The 14062-nt window shown below is 39.6% G+C and overlaps 1 protein-coding gene across 4 annotated transcripts in view; it reads right to left on the bottom strand.

Annotated features, from left to right (window-relative positions):
* Positions 1–14062, bottom strand: part of zcrb1 (zinc finger CCHC-type and RNA binding motif 1) — a 61111-nt gene that overhangs the window by 33045 nt on the left and 14004 nt on the right. The gene's annotated exons all lie outside the window — the stretch shown is intronic.

Raw genomic sequence — 14062 nt, 5'->3', positions numbered from 1 at the left:
TACGTAATGGATTTTCGAGTGCAGGAGGATTTATAATATTTTTCATAGGGGAAAAAGGCAAATGCTGCCCTCTGGCATGAGAATTTAAAAAAGGTACAAAGAGTTTTTAAAAGTACGTTGGGCAGCGGAGACTCTCGCCCTTGTTGAGGCAGTAGATATGACATTCTTTATATCAATGATACTGGCAGAAATTTTAAATGGAAGAGGGTATTCAGGAACAATACTTATCAAGTGTCTTATAGATAATAAGTCACTTTGGGGAAAATGTTCACTCTACGAAGTGCGTTAAGGAGAAGAGATTATGAATTGACATTGCAAACTTAAAACAGTTGCTTGAGAATAAGGAGGATTGCCAAGATCCAAATGGATTGATAGCAGCTACCAATCATCTGGCTGCTTCACCAAAAGAGGAGCGAACTCCAAGATGACACCTTATTCAGAAGAAAAAAATATTCTGTGTGGACATATCTATACATGTTCTTTTTTTAAGGAAGAGAATAAGGTGAATATATTGAATGAAAAATATATACTGATTGTGATTATATAAACTTAAGGATTACTTTTGTTTTAAGAAGAGGGGAATCTGTTCGGGAAAAAAACAATTAAAGGAGTTCAAGTGTTAATTATTAGTTAACAACCTATGTACCCATTTGGTTGTATAAAAAGGATAACAGGTGATACTAGTTCTGTCTGTAGAGAGTCCTATGGACTAAAAATAAACTCTACCTGAAGTAATCAGTCTTGGTCTTCATTGCCTAACAGCTACTGGAGCTTAACAATGCAGTGATAAGGATTCCGTTCTGTTGAAGGGTCATGAGGACTCGAAACGTCAACTCTTTTCTTCTCCGCCAATGCTGCCAGACCTGCTGAGTTTTACCAGGTAATTCTGTTTTTGTGTCAGTGATAAGGATTGTCTGGTTCCCTATTGTTTTAGTGATCTTGGCTGAGGGATAAAAATTGGCCAGGACACCAGGACAACTCCCCTGCTCTACAAAATTGTGTGCCAGGGTATCTTTTATGTCCACACAAGGGGGCAGACAGGGTTTTAGCAACACCTCATCTGAAAGATCAGGCACTTGGCAGTGCAGAACTTCAATGCTGCATTTGTGTGTCAGCCTAGGCATTGCGCTCAAGTCTCTGGCTTGGGATTTGAATCCATAAATCTTCTGACTCAACAACAAAAGTATGACCAAGTTACAGTCAACATCCACCCCATCTCACCCCTCCCCCATCACAAATCAGTGTTTAGGAATGGAAGACTGAAAATTGGAGGGTAAAAAGTGACATTCATGTTGCCACAATTATTTCCTCCAATTAGTGGATGACATTCTCTACTTTGGTTGCTGTTGCTCCTGTTTATCTATGTATTCAGAGAGGTTAAAGAAATGAGATTAAAAAAACAATTGCACTGCAAAAATCAAATTGCAAAAGAATGGAACTATCATGAAAACATGAGCCAAATCCATTGCCATGAGGGTTTCAGTGAATTGTGTGATATATTTTACAATTATTAGTCAATCTCCTGTGGTATTGCACTGCATACAGAAGTCAAGATCAAGTGCAGTCTTCAGGTGAAGAATTACAGGATAGAAAATAATTAGGCAAGTGAGTGTCGACATAATTCATAGTCATACATTGTCATCTTATATTTCTATTATAAATTCCTATGTCCATACGGACAATGAGAAAAGCCAGAAATAACTACATCTCCTGACTGTGACAGCACTGGAGCACCTCTACTGGTTTGATTACAGAATGACATCATAAAAAGTTGCCATTAGAAATGTTATCACTGGAATCTTTAATGGAAAGATGTTGACGAAGAATACATGCAGGATTTTTAAATATGGCTAGATATCCACTTGAATGGTGAAAAACATCTAGCAGTCCAGTTGCAGATTTGGTCCTTTTAAAGTGGGGTTGTGTACGAAGAGAGCATTTTGAGCTGTATTCCAAGTAGTGCAAGTTTGAGTTGCTGATGGTTTACATCTCTGTCACTGGCGTATGAGACTTATTTCATTTTTATGAATCAACCCTTCAGACAGATTGGTACCAATATGTTAATAAAGCTTGCAAATGTAGGATAGCAACTGTGTCAATTTCCTTCTGCAATCTGATGGATCACTTGTGAAGACTGGCAGATCATATCAAACAGCATATCCCAGCCGCTGTCCACAATGGGCAGGATACAGGCTGTACCCAACCAGCCCGTGCTTGCAAAACTCAAAACAGTGTCCAACAAGTGTGATTCTGCGATTGGAAAACATTTGCTAAATAATCCTCAGTGTGCTAAGAATTACGCTAACAACAAATTTTTAAAAAAATTCATTAATGGGATGTGGGCTTCGCTGGCTGGGTCAGCATTTATTGCCCATCCCTAGCTGCCCTTGAGAAGATGGTGGTGAGCTGCCTTCTTGAACCGCTGCAGTCCATGTGGTGTTGATACACCCACAGTGTTGTTAGGTAGGTAGTTCCAGGATTTTGACCCAGCGACAGTGAAGGAATGGTGATATATTTTCAAGTCAGGATGGAGTGTGACTTGGAGGGAAACTTCCAGGAGGTGGTGTTCCCATCTATCTGCTGCCCTTGTCCTTCTAGGTGGTAGGTCGTGGGTTTGGAAGCCTTGGTGAATTGGGCTCACAATGTGGTGCATTTGTGTGTATTGGAAGCTACATATATTAGTACATAGGGCCCTGTTCTTTGCAGACAGAAAGAACATGTACACACATTGTGCCTGTTTCAGCTGAACAAAATAAGTGACAGCCATTCGCTGACTCATTCCTCAGGACAATGTCTTGACCAATCAAGGTTAAGCTGCCTGATTTAAATTTAACGCAATGCTTGGCAGTTGACTGTCAGACACCATCACTGGTACATTCTCCATGGCAATGCCACTTGCCAACCAATCAGCACTTTCTTCACATACAGTCTAAATTGTTGTTTTCCCTTTATATTGTTATTCCTGTGAAGTGTCCAGGTGAATGCAAGATGAAAAGCTTAGACATGTCATTTTTTTCAGCAATACTCAAGATAATTTTATACAAACCATCAGAAGTATATAAACTCAATTTTTCCAACAACATATTCAAAGCAAGTCATATAACATCTTGAAATTCGATTTTGTCTCAAAATCCCTACACATTGAGGCTTGATCACAGCAGTTGTGTAATATTTATTTCTCTATTAACTTCTTAGAAGCTTTGAAACCCAGAAAACCCTTATACCAATGAAATGGTTTTAAACATTTACAGAAATTGGTGAAGGATGTTTGGTTTTCATTTTAATCTTATATTCTGCCTATTTTGTGAAGTATTTTCTTTTATGCCCTCTGTTCCAATCAGGGTTTCCCTTGCAGAATGAGCAAGGGATCTGCCCTCGCCTTTGCCAGTCATTACTGGAGAAATACAATATGCTGGAGACCTACCCTCCAGCTTTTGCTGTTTATCTGGAAAAAGTGTGTGCTCCACACAAAAATTCAACTTGTTTATTTTCTCTCCAGACGAGAGCTTGCTATTTTTACCCTTGTCTGGTCTATCTGTCTCCTGTCCCATACAATGCAGTTGACTGTTGTTAAACTCCAGCATGGTTTGCCAAGCCATTCAATTGTAAAACTACTACTACAGAGTCCAGTAAAAAGGAAAATGGGGCAGACCAACCTTTAATGAGCCAGGACATATACCAGAGTACTTAGGCAATCTCACTCCAGTCAACCCTGCAGATTTCTCCTTAGGTGTGTCCTATTGAAAACACTAGTTGGACAAGTCTAATTCTGTCAGTTAATTACCACCCTATCAGCCACTTTCAATCCTCAATGAAGTTATAGAAAGAGTCATGGACTGTACGATCAAATGAAATCTACACATCAATAACTTGTTCACAGGTCCTCAGCTCAGGTTCCATCATAGCCTCTTGGCTTCAGGCCTCACCACAGCCTTATTCAAAGGTAGCCTAGATGAGGAGTTCATAGAGTGTTTTTGGGATAGTTTCTTAGAACAGCACGTTTGGGAGCTAACCAGAGAGTAGACTATACTGGACCTGGTATTGTGCAACAAGATAGGATTAATTAATGGCTTCATAGTGAAGGCACTCCTCAGTATCATAATATGATTGAATTTTACGTTCAGTTTGGAGGGAGAGAAAGAGTGGGTCAAAGACAAGTATTTTAAACTTCAATAAGGGCAATTATGAAGATATGAAAGCAGAGCTAGCTAAAGTGAGCTGGCAAATTAGGTTAAGAGATAAGTCAATAGACATGCAGTGGCAGACATTTAAAGAGATATTTCAGAATATACAGAATAGATACACTCAAACGAGAAAGGAAAAATTCCAAGGGGTGGACCCACCATCCGTGGTTCACCAAAAAAGTTTAAGATAGTATCAAAGTTAAAGAAAAAGCATATAATTGCACAAGGATAGATGGCAGGTCAAAAGATTGGACAGGATGTAAAAACAGCAAAAAATGACTGAAAGATTAATATGGAGGAAAAAATTAAGAGTTCGAGAGAAAGCTAGCTAGAAATATAAGAACAGATAGCTAGAGTTTCTATAGATAGTTAATAAAGAGTTAACGAAGTGAGTGTTGGCCTATAGAAAGTGAGTCTGGGGAATTAATGGGAAATAAGGAGGTGCCAAATGAAGTAAACATTTATTTTGCATCGGTTTCATTATAGAGGATACAAGTAACATCCCGGAAATAGCTGCAAATCAGGAAATGGAAGGAAGGGAAGAATAATACTGATCAAATTGTTAAAGCTGCAGATTTAACAAATCCACGGGTCTTGATGGACTTCATCCTAGGGTCTTAAATGAAATGCCTCATAAGATAGTCAATGCGTTGGTTTTAATTTCCAAAATTCCCTAGATTCAGGGAAGGCTCCATTAGATTGGAGAATAGTGACTGTAACTTCTTTGTTCAAAATGGGAGCGACAAAGGAAGCAGAAAACTACAGGCCAGTCAGCTTAACATATGTCACGGGTAAAATGTCAGAAACTATTACTAAAGATGTTGCAGCCAGGCACTTTGAAAAATTCAAGATAATCAGGCAAAGTCAACATGGTTTTGTGAGAAAGAAATCATGTTTAACCAATTTATTGGAGTTCTTTGAAGAAGTAACATGTGCTGTGGATGAAGGGAAACTGGTGGCTGTACTGTAATTAGATTTCCAGAAGGCATTTGATAAAGTGCCACATCAAAGGTGATAGCAGAAAATAAAAACTCATAGTGGAGGAGATAACATATTGGCATGGATAGAGGATTGGCTAGTCAACAGGAAACGGTAGGCATAAATGAGTCATTTTATGGTTGGCAAGATGTGACGAGCCACAGGGATCAGTGCTGGGGCCTCAACTTCTTAGAGTTTACATAAATGACTTGGATGAAAGGACAGAAGGTATGGTTGCTAAATTTGCTGACGGCACAAGATAGGTCGGAAAGTAAGATCCGAAGAGGACACAAGGAGGATACAAAGGAATATAGATAGGTTAAGTGAGTGGGCAAAGATCTGGCAAATGGAGTATAATGTGGGAAAATGTGAAGTTGTCCATTTTGGCAGGAAGAGTAAAGAAGAAGCATATTATCTAAATGGAGAGATTGCACAGCTCTGAGATGCAAAGGGATCTGGCTGTCTTAGTGCATGAATCGCAAAAGGTTAGTAAGCAGGTACAGCTAGTAATTAGGAAAGCTAATAGAAAGTTATTGTTTATTGTGACAGGAATTGAATACAAAGGTAGAGAAGTTATGCTTCAGTGATACAGAGCATTGGTGAGACCATATCTGGGAGTACTGTGTACAGTTTTGGTCTCCTTATTTAAAGGAAGGATGTAAATGCTCTGGAAGCAGTTCAGAAAATGTCTACTAGACAAATACCTGCAATGGGCTGGTCGCCTTATGAGGAAAGGGTGGACAGGCTAGGCTTGTTTCTGCTGGAGTTTAGAAGAGTGAGAGGTGACTTGATTGAAACATCTAAGATCCTGAGGTGTCTTGACAGGGTTGATGTTGAAAGGATGTTTCCTGTTGTGGGAATCTAGAACTAGGGGTCACTGTTTAAAAATTGGGGGTCACTGATGTAAGACAGAGATGAGGAGAAATTTTTTCTCTGAGGGTCATGAGTCTTTGGAACTTTCTTCCTCAAAAGGTGGTGGAAGCAAAGGCTTTAAATATTTTCAAGGCAGAGCTAGATAGATTCTTGATAAGCAAGGGGGTGAAAAGTTATCAGGGGCAGGTGGGGATGTAGAATTGAAGTTACAATCAGATCAGCCATGAGCTTATTAAATGGTGGAGCAGGCTTGAGGGGCTGTGTGGCCCACTCCTGCTCCTAGTTCATATATTCATATATAGTACATCAGGGCAATATCTCCAGCGATCCAGAGATATTCTCAACTGAAACATCCTCAGTAATGATCTCCTCTCTGTTAAAAGATCAAGAGTGGAACCATTTGCCATCTAATCCAGCTTTCGGCTGCTTTCACAACTGCTCTAAAAATTAAACAGCTTGTGGCATCCCAATACCAGATTCTGGACAGCATCTAGACTTGCTTTGACATGGTAGGGAACATTCATACTACTAAGTGGTAAGTTTTACACATTAAAAGCACCTTATAAATGCACCCCATTGTTGAAAGTCTCTCCAACTGCGAGGCTATGTGATGTGGAGAAAGGAAGGATACAGCTGCAAAAAGAAACTAGTCATCATCCAAAACAAATTGTTTGCTTTATCAGTATTCCTGCCACTCAGCACTAACCCCTCTTCACCAAAGTGCTCTCTGCATCCAGTTAAGTACTATTTGTAGGATGCAAAGCAGGAACTCACAAAGCTTACCTAAATGGCACTTCCTGTCCCTGTGACCTCTACTATCAAGCAAGTCAATAGAGAAACCATCACCAAAAACCAAGTGCCCCTTTTAAGTTGAGCACCACCCTGACTAGGACAAATATTAGAGTCTTTTCATTGTTGCTGCTTCATAATACTGAAATTCCCCAAATAACATTGTGGGAGTAATGCTACCATAAGGACCACAGTGATTCAAAGATGTGGCTCACTATCATCTTCTCAGGGCAACTAAGAATGGTTAATAAATGCAGCTTTTCCAGCATTATTCGTATCTCATAAACAAAGAAAAACAAAACTAAATATTTTCCCAAACACAATTAGAAACTTTCATGCAGGGAATTGAGAATATAGATCCATACTTCATAACTTTGTAGCAAAGAACAATAGTACAGTGCATGAACACCAAAGTGTTCCACCAAGGGATTCATATTTTTAGTATTGTCACAAAAATCAAAATTTACAAAACACTATAATCACTGCGCCTTTGAAAATTGTTTTTAAAGAAACAATTATATGATCATAAATTTAAATCAATATTTTACTGTATTCCTACATCATTTATGCATTTGTCAAATGCTAAATGATCCTTTTGTTACCAAATGTATTTGCCAATCTTATGATAAATGTATATTGCCAGCGCAACAGGTCTTTCTTGAGAAAATCATTTCATTCATTAGAGTCATATTAATGATCTAGATCTTGGTGTGCAGGGGAGAATTTCAAAGTTTGGGAATTATGTGAAGCTTGGGAGTGTTGTGAACTGCAAGGAGGATGGTGTGGAACTTCATGAGGACATAGACAAGTTGGTGGAGTGGGCATACAGGTGGAAGATGAAGTTCAATGTGGAGAAGTGTGAGGTGATGTATTTTGGCAGGAGGAACATGGACAGACAATATAAAAAAGGGGTAAAATTTTGAAGGGAGTGCAGGAGCAGAAAGATCTGGGTGTATATGTGCATAGATCATTGAAGGTGGCAGAGTGGAGGGAGCAGTTCATAAAGCATATAGTATCCAGGGCTTTATTAAGAGGCAGAGAATACAAGAGCAAGGAGGTTATGCTGAATTTATATAAGACACTCATTAGACCTCAGCTGGAGTATTGTGTACAGTTCTGGGCACCACACTAGAGGAAGGAGAGAGTGCCGAAAATGTTTACAAGAATAGTTCCAGGGATGAGAAACTTCAGCTATAAGGATAGATTGGAGAGGTTGGGACAGTTCTCCTTGGAGAGAAAGCGGCTGAGAGGAGATTTGACAGATGTTCAAAATCGTGAGGGAGCTGGACAGAGTAGATAGGGAGAAGACGTTCCTACTTGTATAAGGATCAGGATGAAGGATCAAGAACGAGAGGGCAAAGATTTAAAGTGATTTGCAGAAGGAGCAAGTGTGACGTGAGAAAAAAAACTTTTTCGCACAACGAGTGGTTCGGGTCTGGAATGCACTTCCCGCATGTGTGGTGGAGGCAGGTTCAATTCAGGCATTCAAGAGGACATTAGATGATTATTTGAATAGAAACAATGTGCAAGGGTATGGGGAAAAGGCAGGGCAATGGCACTAGGTCATAATGCTCATTTGGAGAGCCAGTGCAGACAGGGCCGAATGGCCTCCTTCTGTGCCGTTAAGATTCTGTGATTCATGGTGCAGAAATGTCCACTCGTGAAGTTATTTCCTTAAAACAACTTTGGTATCATTTGTTTTAAGGCAGTGTGACCATGTTGAAGGACACAAGTTAAAGCTCCAAAGAGCTCCCAACCAACCAACCTCTAGAGTGAAGGAAGAATATGAGATGTCTTTTATTCCCAGCTACACTCTGACATTTCCAAATCACCAGCTGAGTCTGAGAATAGGCCACCTTCATCTTTCTGGATGAGAGAGATCTGGGTAGTGTGAAAGGGGGATAAGGGAAAAGAGGACAAGTAACGTAACAAAAAAAAACTATGCGGTGCCTTTTCACATTCTTTTTCTTGCTAATTTGGTCCTCAGGGGTCTTGCTTATATTTTCCTAAATAGGGTGGAGTGAAGCATCACAAGTAAATTAGTAATTTTGCAGATGATGCAATGCTTTCATTTGTTCATGGGTGTCAGCTTCTTCCCAGAAGGTTGACTACAATGTATCTTCATTTGTCCTGCCCTTACATATTCCACATAGCTCAAATGCATCCAGCCCTATACATCAGTCATCCATTTTCTCTTCTCCTTCCCTCTATTATGGTTTCCACCCATCTTTCCTTTCAATAATTTTCTCAGTCTGTGACCAAAACATTACATATTTCGCTCTTGACTGCATAAATCAATTTCCTCTTTATTCCAGCCATTTCCAGCACTTCCTCATTAGTCTGTCTGTCTGTGCAGAACATGTGGAACATCGTCCAGTATATCCACATCTTGAATGCATTCAGCTTATCAATAGTCTCTTTGTTTGTTGTCCATGTCTCTGAGGCATATAACACATGACAAAATGTAGCACCATTCTTTTCCTAAGATTCAAGTACAGTTTCTTTGATGTTAACACATCCTACATTCTGACAAAGCTGGTTTTGGCTATCTCAATCCTCCTTCGGATCTCAGAATCACATCTCTAATCGTCTGTGATAATCTGCCCAAGGTACGAGAACTTTTTCTTGTTCCAGGTCTCGTCCATTTACTTCAATCTTCACTTCTGGAGTTAGCTCTCTACTTATCATTATTGTCTTGGTCTTCTCCACATCCATCCCTAAATTCATGCTCCATTCAGGTGACCAGATATCCCAGTTTTTCACTAGGTGTCCCGATGGTTTTCTCCAAATCGATCAAATATTCGGGTTGTCAGCTCCACTGAGGCCCCTCCCCTTTAACCCGCCATTTGTTTTCAATTTACTATCAGCAATTCACCAATGGCCACCACAGTTGTTCTGCAGCTAGGAAGAGCAGGAACTCAGTCCAAGGGGGTTATCTCTAACTTCCTTTGGTGTTCACGGCTCCATTGCTTGTGATGCATTTTAAATGTCCTTGTTCAGCTCACCAGGCGTTACTCAACCCAACCTGCTGCTGATGCTCCATAACCATTCTGCCCTGCAGCTCTCTTCCTGGACATTCCCATTAGCTCCCACTCCAAAAGTCACCCTTGCCAATGCATCATCTGTGTGGCTGCGAGGTGCTATCAATCACTTTACAGGTTAGGATGAGCCCATCCCACCGGACTGGCTGGCATCCAGAGCGATATGTTTTTGGTAGTTGACTCAATTGCACAATTAATCTTCTATTAAACTTTACAATTATTTGATTAATTAGGTAAATCACCAGTAAAGCTGGAGCAGGGGTACGAATTGTAACCCAAGTAGCTGATATTCAAGATGCACCAGGTACAAATGCTTACATTTGTGGAAATGACATTCAATAATTGATAAATACTCAAATGCAATCCTCCTGCTGCATGCTAACACAACCTGCTCATGTGTTCAACTGCAACTTACTGGATTGCTGGCAAAACTGTTTAGTTACTTGTTCATAATTAGTGTTATGACATGGCAGATGATGTGTGCCAGGTGGATCAAATCCACGAGGGAAACTTGATCACGCGGTTTTACAATTCGTATTTACTTCGAGGTGCATGCTCTGAGTTCAGAAGTAATAAGTCCACCAAGGCTTAAGATTTTTTAGAAAACTAAATTAAACATTTATTAACAAAAGAAAAGATTTCAAGCACATACATAAGTCTACAAATTACTACTAAATTAACTCCTAAAACTCCTAATTAATTTGACTTCCAGCTACACCACCATTAAGGCAACAGTAAAAAAAAATAGATCTAGGCAAGTCAACATAATCCTTGAAGAGTAGAATTCAAAGTGGCTTTTCCCAGCTTCGGTTTCTGTACATAGCAGCATAATGCACACTTTTCACACTTCTGGTAGATTTTGCAATGCCTTCTCTGACACATAGCCTCTTCTCCTTTATCCATGTTTCTACCTTTTAATGTATATCCTATTGTTCCCATATGTCTTCGGAACTTTAAGTTTTTCAATATAAATTTTTTCATGATACTAATATTATCAGTAACCTTTGGGAAAAATAAACACACTGCTTGGCCTAGCCTCTCTGGCTAGGTGTAACATCCTACCATCTCTTTGAAATCCAAACTATTCTGATTTAGCTAAAAATTCTCCTCACCTCACATTCTAAAACTTCAGCCATGCTTACATATTTAGCATTTCAAACCCAGCTTCTTTTGATAAATAAAAGCCTCCAGACCAGCTGTCTCCAATTCAATTAAAACACACAAACACTATCCAAACCCCAGTATTATCCTACTTTTACAATAATATTGAGAATTATTATACTTTCATGACAATTAATAGTTTCATTGTATATTGTTGTTTGTATAGAACTAGAGGCATGCAATGTGTAAGATTACAGCAAATTGAAGCAGTATGGTTTCATGAAGGTTTGACACGTGTTCCGGAGAAGAAATATTAGGTTAAGGTTAAATTAATTGGGCTCTTCCTGGTGACTCAAGGTCAATGGAATCAGGTTCCCAACTCTGGCTGGACATATTCTGGGAGATGTCATCACATAGCCTCCCCCAGACTCCTACCATTGGTCACCCAACATGTCAATCATCAAAGAGCCACATCTTCCCAAGGCTTTTCAATGTGCCCTGGTTTTGAATTTTGAAATTTTGGTCACCCTGTGTTCCACACTCCTTGCTTTCTCACTTTGTTTACAATTACAATTTCCTGTAGTGCCTCTTCTAGTCCTGCAGTCAACACAGTGTCAACTGCATATCTCGAACTATTGATGTTCAACTCATCAAGATTTCAACCTGCTGGATCTTCTATATCTCTGAAGATACGTGCAGTTTGAACTACTTTGGGGACATTAGACATCCCTGATGTACTCTTCCTTGATTAGAATGACTAAAAGGTTAACCAGGAGAAAGAAATTTGAGTAGGAGAGGAAGTTAGCTAGAAATGTAAAAAATGGATAACAAGAGTTTTACAGGTATTTAAAGAGGAAAAGAGTAGGTAAAGTGAGTGTTGGTCCTCTCGAGAGTGACAGTGGGAAGTTAATAATAGATAATAAGGAACTGGCAGAAGAAACGAACAAATATTTTGCCTGTGTGTTCGCTATTGGGGATACAAAAAATATTCCAGTAATAGTTGCAAATCAGGAGGTGACGGGGAGAGGGGAACTTGATGAAATTCAAATCGCGAGGGAAACAGTACTGAGCAAATTGATGGAGCTGCGGGCTGGCAAGTCTCCGGGTCCGATGGACTACATCCTAAGGTCTCAAAAGAGGTGGCTAATGAGATAGTCGATGCGCTAGTGTTAATTTTCCAAAATTCACTAGATTCTGAAAAGGTTCCATCAGACTGGAAAGTAGCAAATATAACCCCTCTATTCAAGAAGGGAGGGAGGCAGAAAGCAGGAAACTAAAGGCCAGTTAGCTTGATGTCTGTCGTGGGAAAGTTGTTAGAATCGATCATTAAGGAGGCTATAGCTGGGCACTTAGAGAAACTGAAGGTAACTGGGAAGAGTCAGCATGGTTTTGCGAAAGGAAAATCATGTTTAACTAATTTATTGGAGTTTTTTGAAGGAGTAACATGCATGGTGGATAAAGGGGAGCCTGTAGACGTACTGTACTTGGATTTCCAGAAAGCATTTGATAAGGTGCCACGTCAAAGGTTATGATGCAAAGTAAAAGCACATGGTGTAGGGAGTAGCATATTAACATGGATAGAAGATTGGTTGGCTGGCAGAAAGCAGAGATTATGCATAAATGGGTCTTTTTCAGATTGGCAGGATGTGATGAGTGGAGTCCCACATGGGTCTGTTCTGGGACCTTAACTTTTTATGATTTACATCAATGACTTAGATGAGGGGAGTGAAGACATGGCAGCTAAATTTGCAGATGACACAAAAATAGGTAGGTAAGTAGGTTGTGAAGAAGACACGAGGAGGTTGCAGATGGATATAGATAGGTTGAGTGAGTGGGCAAAAACCTGGCAGATGGAGTTTAATGTGGGAAAATGTGGAGTTGTTCACTTTACCAGGAAGAACAAAAAATCAGTATTACTTAAATGGAGAACAGCTGCATAATTCTGAGGTGCACAGGAATCTACGGTGTTCTAGTACATGAGTCACAAAAAGATAGGTACAGCAAAAAATTAAGGCGGCTAATGGAATGCTATCCTTTATTACGAGAGGAATTGAACATAAAAGTAAGGATGTTATGCTTCAGTTATACAGGGCATTGGTGAGACCACATCTTGAATACTGTGTGCAGTTTTAGTCTCCTTACTTAAGGAAGGATGGAAATGCATTGGAGGCGGTTCAAAGGAGGTTTACCAGATTGATACTTGGAATGAGTGAGTTGTCTAATGAGGAAAGGCTGGACAGACTGGGCTTGTTTCCACTGGAGTTTAGAAGAGCAAGAGGTGAATTGATTGAAATATACAAGATCCTGAACAGCCTTGACAAAGTGGACATGGAAAGGATGTTTCCTTTTGTGAGGAAGTCCAGAACTATGGGACACTGTTTTAAAATTAGGGTCAGACAGAGACGAGGTGAAATTTTTTCTCTGAGGATTGTGTGACTTTGCAACTCTCTGCCTCAGAAGATGTTGGAGGTGATATCATTGAATATTTTTAAGGCAGAGGTAGGTAGATTCTTGCTAGGCAAGGGAATCATAGGTTATAGGAGAGAGATGGGAATGTAGAAATTGAAATACAAGATGATCAGCCATGATCTTATTGAATGGCAATGCAGGCTCAAGGGGCCGAATTGTCTACTCATGTTCCTATTTCTTATGTTCTCCTTTAATTGGGAAGCTATTGCAAAGCTAATCAAGGTGATATTCTATATAGTTTTAAAGTTTTAACTTACAGGAGGATCTGAATGTACTTGGGTATTGGGAAGACAGATGGCAAATGAAATTATGTGCACAAGTGCTTCAAATAGGCAGAAAATCCAGGAAGGGACTATTACTTGAGGGGAAAGAAAATAATGTGTATGAAAAATGAAACACATCTGGAGATCTTGATTGACAATAAATTAAAGTTATTGTAACACTACTCAGTGGCAGTGAATAAAGCAAATTAAATGCTGGGATATAATAAAAAGGGTAATACTGAACCGAAACAATGGAGTAATTAATGACCTTTATTAAATCATTTATGGGACCGCACTTAGAATGCCACATACAGTTCTGATCACTGCAGTAAACAAAGGATATGGCAGCTATTGAGGGTGCAAA

This window comes from Carcharodon carcharias, chromosome 21 (assembly GCF_017639515.1).
Source record: "Carcharodon carcharias isolate sCarCar2 chromosome 21, sCarCar2.pri, whole genome shotgun sequence".
Taxonomy (NCBI): domain Eukaryota; kingdom Metazoa; phylum Chordata; class Chondrichthyes; order Lamniformes; family Lamnidae; genus Carcharodon; species Carcharodon carcharias.
The sequence above is the reverse complement of the archived record's forward strand: the minus strand, read 5'-3'. Positions and strand labels throughout refer to the sequence as shown.